Consider the following 14,443-nt stretch of genomic DNA (forward strand, 5'->3'; position numbering starts at 1 on the left):
CTGGTAACCTTGCCCCATCCCTTGCCCATGGCCAAGGGGGACCAGGCCACCCTATCCAATGTAGAGTTACTCCCAATTCTGCTTACTGAAATCAATGGGTCTCAGACGAGGTAACTATAACTGGGATTGCTTGCAGTGCTGAGTGGTAAATTGAGGCAGCTTTAACTGAGGGTCCTAAAAATTCACAACTTTAACTGAGGGGAGGGTCCTAATAATTACGGAGGAGAAAGGCAGAACAACAGGCAGGCAGCGTCAAAGTCTGCAAAAAGGTCTATCCTGCACAAACCTACGTCTCTTTGCAACAAAAGTGCAAAGTGACAAATTGGGGGGAGTCAAGTGAGTTGTACAGCTGGGTATCCAAAAGACAAGTGACCAACTGTGCAAAGGAAACGGCTTAAATATGGGGAAGGGTTCTAGTTGGGACAGCCCCTTAATTCTGCACAGTTTTCTGATGACTTGCTGAAAAGACGCTTTCCTGTTCAGACACAAGTCACCGCAGAAACGAAAGTGGGTTTCCCCAATAAGCCAATGAGCTCACACTGTTTGTAACCAGGAGCTTCCGGGAAGCACGTGGTCTGATGCCTATTTCAGTCGTCCCTGTCTTAAAAAAAGCTTTGCTAAAAACTGAGGATCCCTCTTTCAAAACTCACATTGTTGGTTACTTAATGCTGGGCAAAGCTGGCACACCTTCTGAGCATGCCAGTGGGTCCCTTATCCTAGAAAGGGGCATATACGAAGTTAGCCCAAAAGCTAGTAGCTCCTGAACAACTTCACCAGCGCTGCCAGTCAAAAGCCCTCCCTCAGCACCCGGCCCTTAGTCTTGTCCCTACATCTGGCACCCGGCCCTTAGTCCTGCTCCCTTCTGTTTCTTGTCCATGAACTGCTTCTATGGGAAAAGAGAGAGGGCAACACATGCAGATATTTAAAGGGAGATGCCAGGGCTCAGGGGCTCAAGGCTTATGCTTTGCATGCAGGAGGAAGAAGAGAAGAGCTTTTGTATCTCGCTTTCAAAGGATTTCAAAAAACTTTCCCTTCTTCCCACAACAGATGCCCTGTGAGGCAGGTGAGGCTGAGAGAGCTCTGAGAGAACTGTGACTGGCCCAATGTGGCTGCATGGGAGGAATCAAGTCCATCTCAACCACTGCACCAAGCATCCGGGTCAGGTCTAGCATCTACAGGTGTTGTTGTTTTTTAAATAAAGGTCAAATAGCATTCAGTGAAGCTCCTTTTCCTGCTATGTAGACCGCTGTTGCTAGGTGGCGAAGGTAACCCTGGGTTAGACAGAACACTTGTTGCACACAGTTAAAATCTTGCTATGCTAAGTTGGAGGGCCAGGGGGGAGCCAGCTTCCAGGTGGGGCCTGGAGATCTTCTGGAATTACAACTGACCCACAGACAACAGGGATGGGGTCCCCTGGGGGGGATGGCAGCATGGGAGTGTGGCCTCTATGCCCCACTGAGCTCCTCACCCCAAATCTCCACGAAATTTGCAGGCCATAGTTGGCAATTCTGGGAGCGGGGAGGTGAAAGGGAACTGCAGGATGGAGCAAGGGAGATTTGGCAAATGCTCTCGGCAAAAATCCGAGCCTAGAGCATTCTACGAATTTCCTGGGGATTCGAGCACTCTGGTTTCTCCCTTGCCCTATTTCCCCTTGAGCTCCTGTCAACACCCCCACCTCCTGCTGCATATTTAGTTCTTATCAGGATGGAAGCGAGGGATACTTTCATCTTTCAAATGGCTGTCATATTTGACTGCACATCTGCCAAGTCCCTTCCCCCCGCTGAGTCTGAGTACAATGTCTTTTCTGTCGGTGGCCCAGTTTTGCTGCTGTCTTGAACCAGCAGATAGGTACACATGTTTGGGTGAAGCCCCTCATGGTGAACCAAACAGGAAAGTGCAGCTGTTTCGGCCCACTGCACAACACAGGACATTCAAAGCTCCCCCCTCCTAGACCAGCCCACTGCACAACACAGGACATTCAAATCTCCCCTCTCCCCACTGCTCCAATGACCCCTGCTCGAAGCTGAGAGGAAGGCAAAAAACCTGCAGGATCCCTGGGCAAATAATAATAATAATAATAATAATAATAATAATAATAATAATAATTATTATTATTATTATTATTATTATTATTATTATTATTATTATTATTAATTCGATTTATTACCTGCCACTCCCAGATGCTCATGGCAAGTTACATATGTCTGAATAAAACTCCCATTAAAACCCCAGACATAAAACAGCACAATTCATTAATCAAAAAAGAAGATACAGCAGAAAAACAACTCCCTCACTATTCTCACTCCCCCCAGTAATGCCTTCCTGACCACCAAGTCCTGACCCCCAAGTGGTGTTACCCTGGGCATCTACGGAAGGGCCATGTGAGCCTAGCCCTGGCTCAACCCTTCCTGCCCTCCCTCTCACAGTCTTTCAAAATTCAGAGGGAGTGTCCCATAGGTGCCATTTACACATCTGCCTTCCACCATCACAACCACACTAGCAACAACAAATGTGCTATCGGTCACAAGAAAAGCATTTTTCTAGGCAGCACAAAACCCAGCACTTTTACAGTCAGGGGAAGGTGGGGGGGGAGGAGGAAATGCCTCTGCCATTTGATAGCCAGGTGCATAATGTATCCAAGAATCACTGGCCCTCTTGGAAAATGTGCTGATGCAAGGCCAGCATCCTGATCAGCTTATGCTGCAGTAGCGCAAGCACTAATCTGAGCCACTTGCTTGTGGCTGATGCATGCTCCTGTACAGGATGAGCAGGACAAACTAGGATCATGCATTCCCGGAGCCAGCTAGGAAATGTAAGCCAGCGCTTCCAAAATGTAAGAGAAACCCTTCTGGCAAAGGGCAAACACACCACTGTGCAAACACAGGATTTTGCCTCTCATTTGGCAATCCAAAGAGCAAGAACAGATGACCCAAACAAAATACACAAAACGGGGAAAGAGAAACACATCAGAAAGAGGTTGGAGGTAATACCAGGGAATACTCCCATCAATACTCCCATCGACTGTGAGGTTGTACACAAATTCACAAATTAAGTGAAGAAAGAAGAAAGACATGAGATGGTAAAGGGATTAACGGTGTGCCTACACTGCGTCTCTGCTTCAATTCTGCGTGCTAGCAGATCCTCAAAAAAGTCTTTTGGAGCAGGGACAAGAGAACTCTGCCCCTGGCAACTAACTGCCAGCTCTGTAGGTTGCATCCCAGTCTTGCCCTGAGACCTTTTGTTGGTTTAGTTATAGACTACATTTCTGGCCAAGACTCTACCAAATGTAAAAAATAGCAATAGGTACAGGAGAAGACGTAAAATAAACTTTTTAATAAGTCTGGAGCAGAGTTATAAAACAGCGTCATCCATTAATACAAGTAAGGTATAGCATAAAAATGCAAACACTGGCTTAACAAAATTAGAAAACAACGCATTAAAACCACGAAATGCACGTGATAAACAGTGCCATAAACTACAGCCTTTTGTACAAACATCCCCCTGAACCATTTTACTCACCCCTCTTCCCTTTATGAAAATGCTGCTCTGAACAATCCCGTTTTACACATTCTTTGTTGCCTGTTCGCAGCCTTTCTAGCAAAAAAGCTCCTCCTTTTCTGGATTGAAAGTTTGTTTATTCCTCACAGAGGCAGGCCCACATAACAGCCGGTTAAACTATGCGGGCAGGATTCCCTGCCTGAAGGGTGCCAACAACACATGTCTACTCAGAAAGGGCATCACGTGCCAGGTTGTAATTGCACCCAAGGGAACACGCCTTTGGCCCATTAACTCTTCCGAGCCACAAGTCAAGACGTATCTAAAATGTTAATGGGCTCATCGTGAATACATTTATCGGCTGGGGGAGCTATACAAAATGAGTGGATGGATCTTGTTCTTACCTTTCTTGGCATTGCCTAGAAGGATTATATCTCTTAATTAAGAAAGATGTTAGATGGGCCAATAAAGTGAAGGGAAACAGTGCTTGTCAAACAAACCCCACTTGAGATCCCTATTTCTGCTTTGCATTCATAAAATAAGGCGGAGTGCAATTTGTATAAAACACGTCAAGTCCTCAGAATATATAATAATCATTATTATTTTATTTTTGTATCCTGCCCTTCCCTAGTTGGCTTAGGGTGGGTAACATCTAAATGACATAATTGATACATACATACATGCATACATACATACATACATACATATCCCATATGTATGTGTGTGTGTGTGTGTGTGTGTGTATAAATAAAGCATTAATCATAAGTTTAAGTTTTAAAATTCTTTTTAAAAACTGTCTGCTTTTTCCAATTTAGATTTTACTGAGAGGGGCAGTGCATGTTGGATGGACTTCAGTGACTGGATGGGTTCTCAAGCAGGGTGGTCAATGTCTTCGTGATGTCATTTCCTGACCTCAACTTTAGGCCTGGAGCTGTTTCAAGTCCCGGAGGGCTGTGATGTCTCTAGAAAGAGGGTTCTACCAGGTCACTCCTCCGCCTCCCTTTATCTTTCGTCCTCCACAAATTGATACCTTCCAGTTATGATATTGCCAGGTCTCTGCAGTCAATACTTGGATGTAAAACCTCTGCTGAGGCAGGCAATGGCAAGCCACCCCTTTGTCGATTAAGCCCCTTGCTGGGATCACCATATGCCAGTTGTGACTTGACAACACAGACCTAATCTGGCCAGAGACGTGAAACTTCTGGAAAGAACTAAAGTGCTCTTGACTCCAGGGTTGCATGATGACTTTTTGTGGGCCCTAGGCACTTCTGCCTTTGTGGGCCCCTCCCATCATAATAGTATCTATTTCAAAAAATTATATAACTTTAAATACTTCAACATTAGGCAAAATTTGATTGGGGGCCCCTTAAAATGTCATTTTTTTTCCTGATATGAGAAAAAAAATAAAAAAATAATCTTTGACTCAAAACGTTCATTGTTTTATTCTGATTTTAAAACAAATCCAAACATTCCTGTGGGCCCCTAGAAGCATTGTGGGCCCTAGGCACTGTGCCTGCTGGATGAGTCAGCCCTGCTTGCCCCTTGGCTAACAACCTGCTGCCTTGAATTAACTGGCCTAGTTGGATCACAAGATTTTTCTTTTTAAGTTGCTCATGGTTTGCACGTTTGCTTAATTATATGAGGGGCTATGAGCTGCTTTGGCCCAGCCCTGCCTGATTTCAAAAGCTAAGCAGGGTTGGTCCTGGGTGGGAGACATCCAAGGAATTCCAGGATTGGGACATGGAAGCAGGCGATTGCAAGCCACTCTTGCGTTGAAAGTCCCACGTGGCCATCATAATTCAGCTGCGACTCAATGGCAAACAAACAAACAAAAAGGTTTTTTGGGTCCCCAGCAGGGGAAAGGCGGGATGGAAATATTTAAATAGATAGAAGATAAATATCTCGGGCAGGCTTTCTCAACCCTTCTGTTTCTTGATGGCTCTGGACGTTTTTCCTGAATGAGTGGGAGGCAATTGATTTTTAATATTGTTAAACATTTATCGAGTGATATGGCGATCACCCCAAATGGCCTATGACAGGCCTGGAGGGGGTGGGAAGGGGAGGAGCCCCGGGTGAGCGAGTACATAGGTCAGCTTCCCAACCATATTCTGCGCAATCGTACCACTTCTGTGGTTTCTCGAAGAAGGAAGACTGTTTCAGGGGTATCCCAAGACTAAAAGAGTTGAGGAAAGCTGCTCTAGGCCTACAAGCACTAGAATAAAGTGGCAAAGTGCTGAGAGGGTAAGGTAGATTGCATCTAGTCCCTGAGCAAAGGGTTGCCTAACCTCATTTCCCACACTGGTCAGTTCCTTTTCTCATGCTTTTCAGTTGCCTCTGCCAATTCACCTCTTTTTCTTTGCTCAGATTATCTGTTAGACATTGTGCTTTGTCAATGAAACTCTAGACGGGAGGGGGAAATGATATGAATGAACAGGGGGAAAAGCAGAAGTTATAGCAAACGGTTGATGCGTGGCTTCCGGAATGAACATTAAGTGTTCTGCACGTTTAACGGGGAGAATGGCAGGGCAGAAAAAAATCATTACAGAATGCAAAAAAATTAGAAATCTAATTCAAAGTTGTGTGTGTGTGATTGGGAGCGGGGGCAGCATGATATTTCCTGCTGCAAGCACATGAGCCTATGAATCCGCCTGATGCTGATTCAGATCCTTGGACCATCAGATATTGTCTACTCTGACTGGCAAAGGCTCTTTGAGGGTCACATGTAAAATCTTTCCCATCACCCACTCCTTAATCCTTAACTGGGGATGGGATGTGGGACCACCTGCGTGCCGTGCCAAGCAGATGCTCCACTCCCCAGAGACGCCTTCCAGCCCTTGCTCCCTGCATCCTCTGCCACAGGGCCTGGGGTGCATAGGCCGACACAGGCTACCTGTCAAAGCAGCCGTGCCCGGCACATGGGGCTGCAGAAGCGCCCCGCATCCCCGTCAGAGCTCGCGACACCGCCCCGCAGCCCTGTCCAACTTCTGCAGCCGCCCCAAGTTGGTCGCGTTCACACTATTGCAGCTCGTCTCGGCTGTCAGGGCGAGCCCCGCTTTGCTCCCCGCCTGCAAAAAGCGTCAGGGGAAGAAGTTCGCGGGGACTTCCCGACAGCCCCCAGCGGCTCCCTGGTCGGTCCCCTCCCCATCCCCTCCCCACTCGCAATGTCTGCCCGGGACGGCCGAGCTCCCCTCAGCCGACTCCGGCGCGGTCGTCCCCTCGCAAGAGCTATAAATACACCAGCCGCGACGGCACGTGAGCCCTCCGACAGGAACGGCTCGTCCGGCGCCCGCTTCCCCCGCCTCCCTCCCCGGCCCGGCGGCTTTAGCGGCGGCCAGAACACGCGCCTCCCCTCCACGCATCCCGCGCGTTCCCAAGTGACGGCCGCGGGACGGGACGGCGCCCCTCGAGGAGCCTCCCACCCGGCCGGCCGGCCGGCCGCCCCGCGCCGCCTTCCCTCCTTCTTCTCGGGCTGGCCAGAGCGCCCCCTGCTTGTTTGGGCCCCGCGCGAAGCCCCGCCGCGGGGCGCTCGGGGAAAAGTTTTGCCGCCGCCAACGCGACCCGCGGAAGCGCCCCGCCCGCCCCGCCCTTCCCCCGGCACTGTCGCCCCTTACCGAGAGCAGGCGGCGGGGCGCCGGCGGAGCGCAGCGGAGGGTGGCTGGGAAGGCTCGCTCGCTGCCGCCGCGCTCGACTCAGTGGCGTGGCCGCAGACTCCTCCTTCCCGGCCGGCCTCTCCCCACCCCTTGCCCTCCGGCGCCGGCTCCGGCTCCTGCGGCGGCGGGGGGCGGCCTGACTCATCGCCGCGGGCCGCTCTCCGCTGCAGAGCCCGGGGCCGACGGGCCGCGCGGGGGGGGGGGGGTGAGGTGCTGTGGGGACACAAGACCCAGATTCCCCCCCTCCAAAAAAAGTGACACGCTTCAGGGTCTTCGGGGCCAGGCGGCGCATCCAGTCCCCCTCTGCCGCGACTGGGGCCCGGGGACTGCGGGGGGGGGGGGGGAGGCGCACCGCTTGCCGACGGAGGGTTATATAAGCGCGGCAGGGCCGCCGAGCTGCGGCGCGAGGCTTATGCAATTGCAGGCGGGCGGCGCAGCTGGCGGGCCCCGAGGGCGGCGGGAGACGGGGGGGGGGGGGCTTGGGGGGTCAGGCAGTAAAGTGGGGGCGACTTTCGACTCCTTCTTTGCGAGTGAGTGCGGGATGCCTTCGGGACGCCCCGACTGCGACGCGCCCTTTCCGGCCCGCGCCTCCCCCTCCCGTTATCTTTCTGCCGCCACGGATGTAGGACGGATTAGGGAGGCTCTGGCTGCAAGGCCGATGGGGAAGAGCGGGAGCGCTCCCGTTCCCACTTCGGGAGTCACAAGGATCGGGGCACTGTCCTTCTGGCCCAGCAGCCAGTCCCACCCGGTGGCCAACCGGTTCCTCTGGAGATCCAGCAACATGATGTAGGGCAGGGGTGGCCAAACCGTGGCTCTCCAGATGTCCGTAGGCTACAAGTTTTTATATGTAACCCACCAGGAGCCTTTTTTGGAGTGGCGGCCTAAAACTCAAATGAATAGAATAGAATAGAATAGAATAGAATAGAATACTAGGAGCTCCCGGCAGAACATCTGGAGAGCCACAGCTTGGCCACCTCTGGTGTTTGGTAGGAGGCCTTCTCCTGATGTTGCCTCCTGGTTTATTGTCTTTGTATTGCCCCCTTCCCTGGAGGCTCAGGGTGTATCCCATCTAATTAAAATATAAAGGTAAAGGTATCCCCTGTGCAAGCACCGAGTCATGTCTGACCCTTGGGGTGATGCCCTCTAGTGTTTTCATGGCAGACTCAATACGGGGTGGTTTGCCAGTGCCTTCCCCAGTCATTTACTGTTTAAAATATACTATTACATAGATATATGAAAAAATCCAAGTTTAAGACCCAAAGGTTTAAAACTAAAACTCATTTGCCTGGGCTGTTTCCTGCTCAGAGGGAAGAAGGGGTGGATGTAGATAGTTAGGGAGGGAGGGCAGCGGAATTTTAAAGGTTAATTTTCAGGGCCTCAGCCGTAGGCCAAGAAGAACAGCTCTTTTACAAGCCCTGGGGAACTGTCCAAGGTCCCGCTGGCCTCTGATGTTATTAAAGACCTTTCCACCAGGCTGGGGCCAGGGCAGAAGAGGCCCTGGCCTTGGTTGACTCCACTGATTTCTTTAGGGTCCAGGATCTGCAGCAGGCTTTGCTCACTACATTTCAGTATCCTTGGGGGGGGGGGTCTAGTGGGAGAGGTGGTCCTATAGGTCTCAGAGTGCCTCTGAACAGAGGAGATTCCCTTTAGTCACCATGGGTAGAAGACACTGATAGAACTATCTTCCATGGATCAATCCCATTTTAAAGCGGTCTATGCCTGTGGCCATCACTCCAGCTTCTGACTGCAAATTCCTCATTTTATTCACTTGCTGTGTAAGGATGTTCATCCTCCAACTACCGCCCATCAGTTTCATTGGATGCTCTTAAGTTGAGGTATTTTGGGAGGAGAAAAGGTTCCCTTTGTCACTTCACCCACATATGCAAGCATTTCTCCCATGCTGTGTTCCGGCCGATTGCATTTTGCCTCTTCTCTTCTTTACAATGCTCCTCCCATCTTCTGACTGAGGACCTCCAGTTCTACTGGTATCTGATAAACGGAGCTTTGGCTCTTACACCCTGGGAATTGTGTTGGTCTTTAAGGTGCGACTGGACTCAAATCTTGCACTTCCAACTTGACGTGAATCACTTATTTACCCAGCCCTGTCTGCGGCCACTCCTCTGTGGAGACCCAACCCAAAAGAAACAGACCCAACCCAAAAGAAAGAGTCTATGTGGAGACCCAACCCAGCCCAGATAGTACGATATAAATCAGGCTTTTCCATACTGCTATAGGACATACAGCAGCGTTTGCTGGCATGGGAATTGTACATGAACATCTGGAGGACCACAGGTTGATTACCCTTGACATACAGCATCAATTAGGTACCAGAAATTTAAAGGGATGTGTCGGTGCAAACCAAAGATGTACAGGAAGGACGCATCTTGCCCCCTTTCACATAACGTAATTGCCACAAGCTTTGAGAGGTCAGTACAGGGGTATACTGCCCAAGAATAATTGCTCTGTACCCAGAACGATCCTGTAACACGAGGACCCCACACCCCATGCCATATCTACAGTTTGACGAGTCATTAAATCAACATTTAAAAATAATTACCGCAGTGTCATGAACAGGCTAGCCTGGGGGGTGCAAGCCTTGGCAAAGGGTACCAGTCCCTCTGTCACGACTGAAGTGTGTTGTAAAGGGCCGGGGGGGATGAAGTAAAGGGCTGGGGGGGGGGGGAGAAGGCGTCCTTCGGGGCCCACCTCCAATTAGTCGAAGGACCACATGTGGTCCGCGGCCCACAGGTTGGGGATCGCTAAAGTAATACACATGGAGGTGGGTGGTAGTGGAAAAGGTCAACTTCATGCTGGGGGTTATTAAGAAAAGGACTAAAAGGGTTTGTAATTCTTTTATATAGCGCTACTAGGCAGCCACATTTGGAGTAATGCATATGGCTCTTCTTGTCATATCTCAAAAAGAATATCCTTGGGCTGGAAAAGGTGCAGAAAAGGGAAACCAAAAATGATAAAGAAGTTCGGCCTTGAGGGAGGCGGAGCCATGGCACTTGGATAGCTCGATTACTTCGAGCTCCTGTTCCACTGAGGGTCAATCACTGCTGTGATTGACAGAATCGGGTTTTGGGTACGCTAACCCAACCATAAATCTTCTCAGGAATTCCTTGTGAATCTCTGGGGCCTCTCTGTTCCGCAGGGAAATTAATCTCCCACTGGAACGTAAGCTCAGTGTGCACAGGGTCCAGCAAGCGCCGTCCGCCATCTTAAAATCTTTTTTCCTTTTCTTCTTTTTTCAACTCTGCAATCTACAAAGCTTATTTTAATCTTCCAAGATAATTGGACACCTCCCAGCAAGACCTTCAACTCACTACAACTCCGGAGCGAAAACATCTGGCAGACATCAGATCGAGCCTACAAACAGTGAGTGGGGTTTCCCTCGGCACCTTCTTCCCTGGAATGAACTCTCGGCGTGGAGAGTTGCTCTCGCTAATCCAAACAAGCCAGAGTGACAGGATTTATTACCACTGAGGGGGTGAAGCAGCCAAATTCCAAGATATTGAGTCATTAATCAACGCAGAGATGCAAGTGCTTTTCCGCTTCTCCGTCTATAATTTCCCCCCCGTTTCTGGCTCTGCTTGATGCCACCTCATCATGAGGCAGGCTAATTTTCTTTTCTAAGCGAAGAAGGACTTAAATCAACTCAAACTAATAAGTATTATATCTGTTTTTGGTCTTCGAAGATAAGAGAGATTAGAGCCGTGGAATCTCGCGAGAACTAAGCTCTAGAAACATTCCTTTAATTCAAAACAGACTGTTGCTTTCGTTAGGACTCTGTAGGACCTCTACTGGCTATCTGCAAAATTGCAAATATATTTTGGAAACAACATATGCATAATTGATTAACAAAATTCCAAACCTGGAACATGTTTTCGTTTAAAAAATTTGCATATCTTCTAGATAAACAAACACAAGACCTGAAAGAATCTCTAAATGGTTCACTTAAAAATATGCTCATGGAGTTTAAAGGCATTAAGGAAGAAGTCTCTAACAGGAATGATGAACCAATGGTAGTGGCTGATGATAGCTTTAAACAAGATGGAAAATTACCAGCAGAAGAGGAATCTGAAATTATGGAGATGGAAAAGGGGATGTCAGAGTCTTGCAGCTCAGATAAGGACACCCTACCTGAGAAGATATATAGCCACTCCAAAGCAATAATACACAAGAAAGACATATGGATCTGCGGTGAAAGCAATCGATTGAAAGGAGCTTCATGGAAAAACATCTGTACTGATATTGGAGTCCAGGAGGTACAACTGCTTCAAGATTTATCGATGTATACTTCGAGGGAAAGACTACAACTGTACTTTCCCAGCCAAAGACCAATAGGACAGAACATTAGTCAACGGGAGCTACAAGACGTAATAAGCCTCGAAATGAGACCTCCTTAAGAAGCTTGGGGAATGGAAATGCAACACAGTGGTCGAAATTCCTTTCCTCTTTTACCTCCTGTATGTAGCCATATAGGCAATATAACTAGTTAAGAAGTTAATCTGGGGTCTAAGATCTTTTAAGTAAGCTGAATCTGTATTATTAAACCTAATTTCGCACTGCCTACTAGCTCAAAATCAAAGCATAACTAAAAGGAGACACCTAATGGAATGGGCTTATATTATAGTGTGGGGTTTTAGATTTCCTATGATAGCTGAATTTGAATTATCTAGCATATCTCTGTAGTGACTTTCAGCCTAAATTTAATGCATAACTAAAAGAAGGTTTTTAACTGAGGAGGTGTAAATATAACTAACGAAAAATCTATTCTATTAATTAATGAAGACTCCATTTTATTATTTCTGGTATTAACAATGTATACTTATACATATTTGTTTCTCTTCTTTCTGTACAATTAAGCAGGCTTATTCTTTTTTTTCCTTTTTCCCTTTTTCTAGTGAAAATGTGGAGGGCTCTAGGACTACGTTAAGTATAAACTGTTTATGATTGTTAAAACTATCAGAAACTATGCAAACAAATGTTGAAATGATGGTAACAAGGTAGACTTCTCTTTTTAAATGTGGTGCAAACATGAAAAAGTCTATAAAAAGTCTATAAGCTTTGGGTAAAAGTCCATAATATTGTAGCCAGTTTATAATCTTAAATGGAGAGAAGAGGGTTTTTAAGATTGAAACAGGGAACCAAAATGTTTTTCCACAGTGCTTCCTAACCCACATACAGAGCTTCTTCTTCTATGCGACGACGGCAGAAAAACTAGAATTGGCCAAGAAATGGAAAACGTAAGAACTACCCTCGACAGAAGACTGGGTGAATAAACTAGCTGATCTTACCAAGATAGTCAAACTGACACTAAGAGGTCTTTCAAGAACAATGGGGCCCTTACCTGAACTATTTACAAAAGGGATTAAAAATGGGGAACCAAGTGTATCAAATGAAGAGTATAGCTCTCCTTTTCTGTATTAACAATGTAGATTGCATGTATCTTACTGTCTTCAACTCTTCAATTCTGGAAAATAAAATAAAAACTTTCTATAAAAAAAAAAAAAAAAAAAAAAAAAAAGAAGTTCGGCCTTTTTGGTCCTTTGGAATGAGGTCCCGGAAGATCTGCGGGAATTGTCAGCTTTCCGTAGAACCTGTGAGACGGAGCTCTTCCGCCAGGTTTATAGTTGAGGCCAGGGCAGGAAGATCTAACAGGCTCCCCCCTTAGGATGTGTCTTCATTGACTTAGTCTCTTGCTATGCCAGGAGCAGGTGTACCGGTATGGGGTGGCAGAGATTTTAACCGCCATGAATTCTTAAGTAATGTTTGGAACGTTTTATTGGTATTTTAATGGGATTTTATTGTTATGGGGTTTTATCAACTGTTACCTGGCATGAGCCAGTTACTGGGAGTGGCAGGATATAAATTTAAATAAAAAATAAATAAATTTTAAAAATAAATACAATAAAAGTAACATGCTCTACATGTGGTGCAAATGATTTCTATTTTCGAGGGAGCCCTGAGAATCCTTACAAAACTACAAGGGTGTTTACAAAACAAACAAGTTGGCACTAAAAAGATGCCCTAAGATTCCACGATAGCAAATGATAAATCTCAACCCTTGCCAAAATCAGCCAGGTTTATTAATATCATCATGGTGGGATGAATACACAGGGCTGCCTCATACTGTATTAGACTCTTGGCCCATCAAGGTCAGTATTGCATGATCAGACTGCCAGCAGCTCTCCAGGGTCTTGCGCAGGTCTTTCCCATCACCTACTGACAGATACTTTAACTGGAGATGCATGAACCTGGGGCCTTCTGTATGCCAAGCAGAGGCTCTGCCACCTCCCCAAACAGGATTTGCTGGAAAAAAAAGTGTATGCCTCTTTAGCTCAATTTTTTTGAAGATGTAGTGATTTCCTGGGGCTTCAGCCTACTCTGTTCCAGAGGCTTAGATGGAATGACAATAAATTACAACGAATCAAAACATCCGGCCACCATCAGTTTAGTGCAGATAAACCATTCATGCTAAAACACCATCTGCTTGTAGGCTTAACCCCAGCTGTCAAAGGAGTCAGTGCCAACACAAAGACACCTCTCAGAAGATGCTTTGCCTGACCTCCCAGTTGGAAAGCTAAAAAGCCTTTAGACTTTTCAAGAGCTCTTTAAGAAGTCAAGGGTGGTGGACCTTTGATGATTGGTCTAATTCCATAAGCCTGACCAGGGGTGGGGTGGGGATCACACCATCTATTAAAGTGGCATTACTTATCAAGATAATTTACAAATTCCAGTGAACTGTAGAAAGCTTTCACAGCCACAGGCAACTGGTTGTTGTGGGTTTCCCAGGCTGTGTGGCTGTGGCCTGCTAGTTTCCACCCAGAAACAGGAAAAACGCTTCCTCATTCCAGTCCATCCCCTGGGAGACTCCAAGATAAGACAGGAACACAATGCATCACACACGCACGCACACACCCTGAAAAGCACATAAAATGCCCAGTGACTGTCCACACATCTCACACTTTTGGCAGGCAGAGATTCCCATCTTGTCATGTCCCACCTCATGCGTCTTAAGGAACACGTGCTGCATTCAAGTGTAATGAAGCTGCCAGAATGCAATGAGCAGCCTGGCTATTCAGTGCCATCCAGTGTACTCTGACAGGCAACAATTCTTTACAGTCTCAAGCAGAGAGCTAGCTTTGCCTCCCTCGCTTCCTACTAAACTTAAGATGCCAGGGGATGAATGCAGGATGCTATGGCCCCAAGGCTTGCTTTTATCATGAGGGGACCCCCCCCCCCCAACAGACTTGACTTTCTATGGGTGTCTCCCACTCTCTCTTTCTTGAGTC

The 14,443-nt window shown here is 47.5% G+C and overlaps 1 protein-coding gene across 11 annotated transcripts in view; it reads right to left on the bottom strand.

Moving 5' to 3' along the window:
* SYNE3 (spectrin repeat containing nuclear envelope family member 3) overlaps positions 1-7,368 on the bottom strand; it is a 93,979-nt gene extending 86,611 nt beyond the window's left edge. For 2 of the 11 annotated variants that reach the window (XM_077323598.1, XM_077323603.1), the window contains exon 1: positions 7,107-7,364. The gene's annotated coding sequence lies outside the window, so the exon portion shown is untranslated. Of the gene's footprint in view, positions 1-3,519; positions 3,695-7,106 lie in introns of those variants that run through there. The other 9 variants (XM_077323597.1, XM_077323596.1, XM_077323593.1 and 6 more) reach the window with 6 other exon arrangements.
* Between the last annotated feature and the right edge of the window lie 7,075 nt (positions 7,369-14,443).

This window comes from Paroedura picta, chromosome 2 (assembly GCF_049243985.1).
Source record: "Paroedura picta isolate Pp20150507F chromosome 2, Ppicta_v3.0, whole genome shotgun sequence".
Taxonomy (NCBI): domain Eukaryota; kingdom Metazoa; phylum Chordata; class Lepidosauria; order Squamata; family Gekkonidae; genus Paroedura; species Paroedura picta.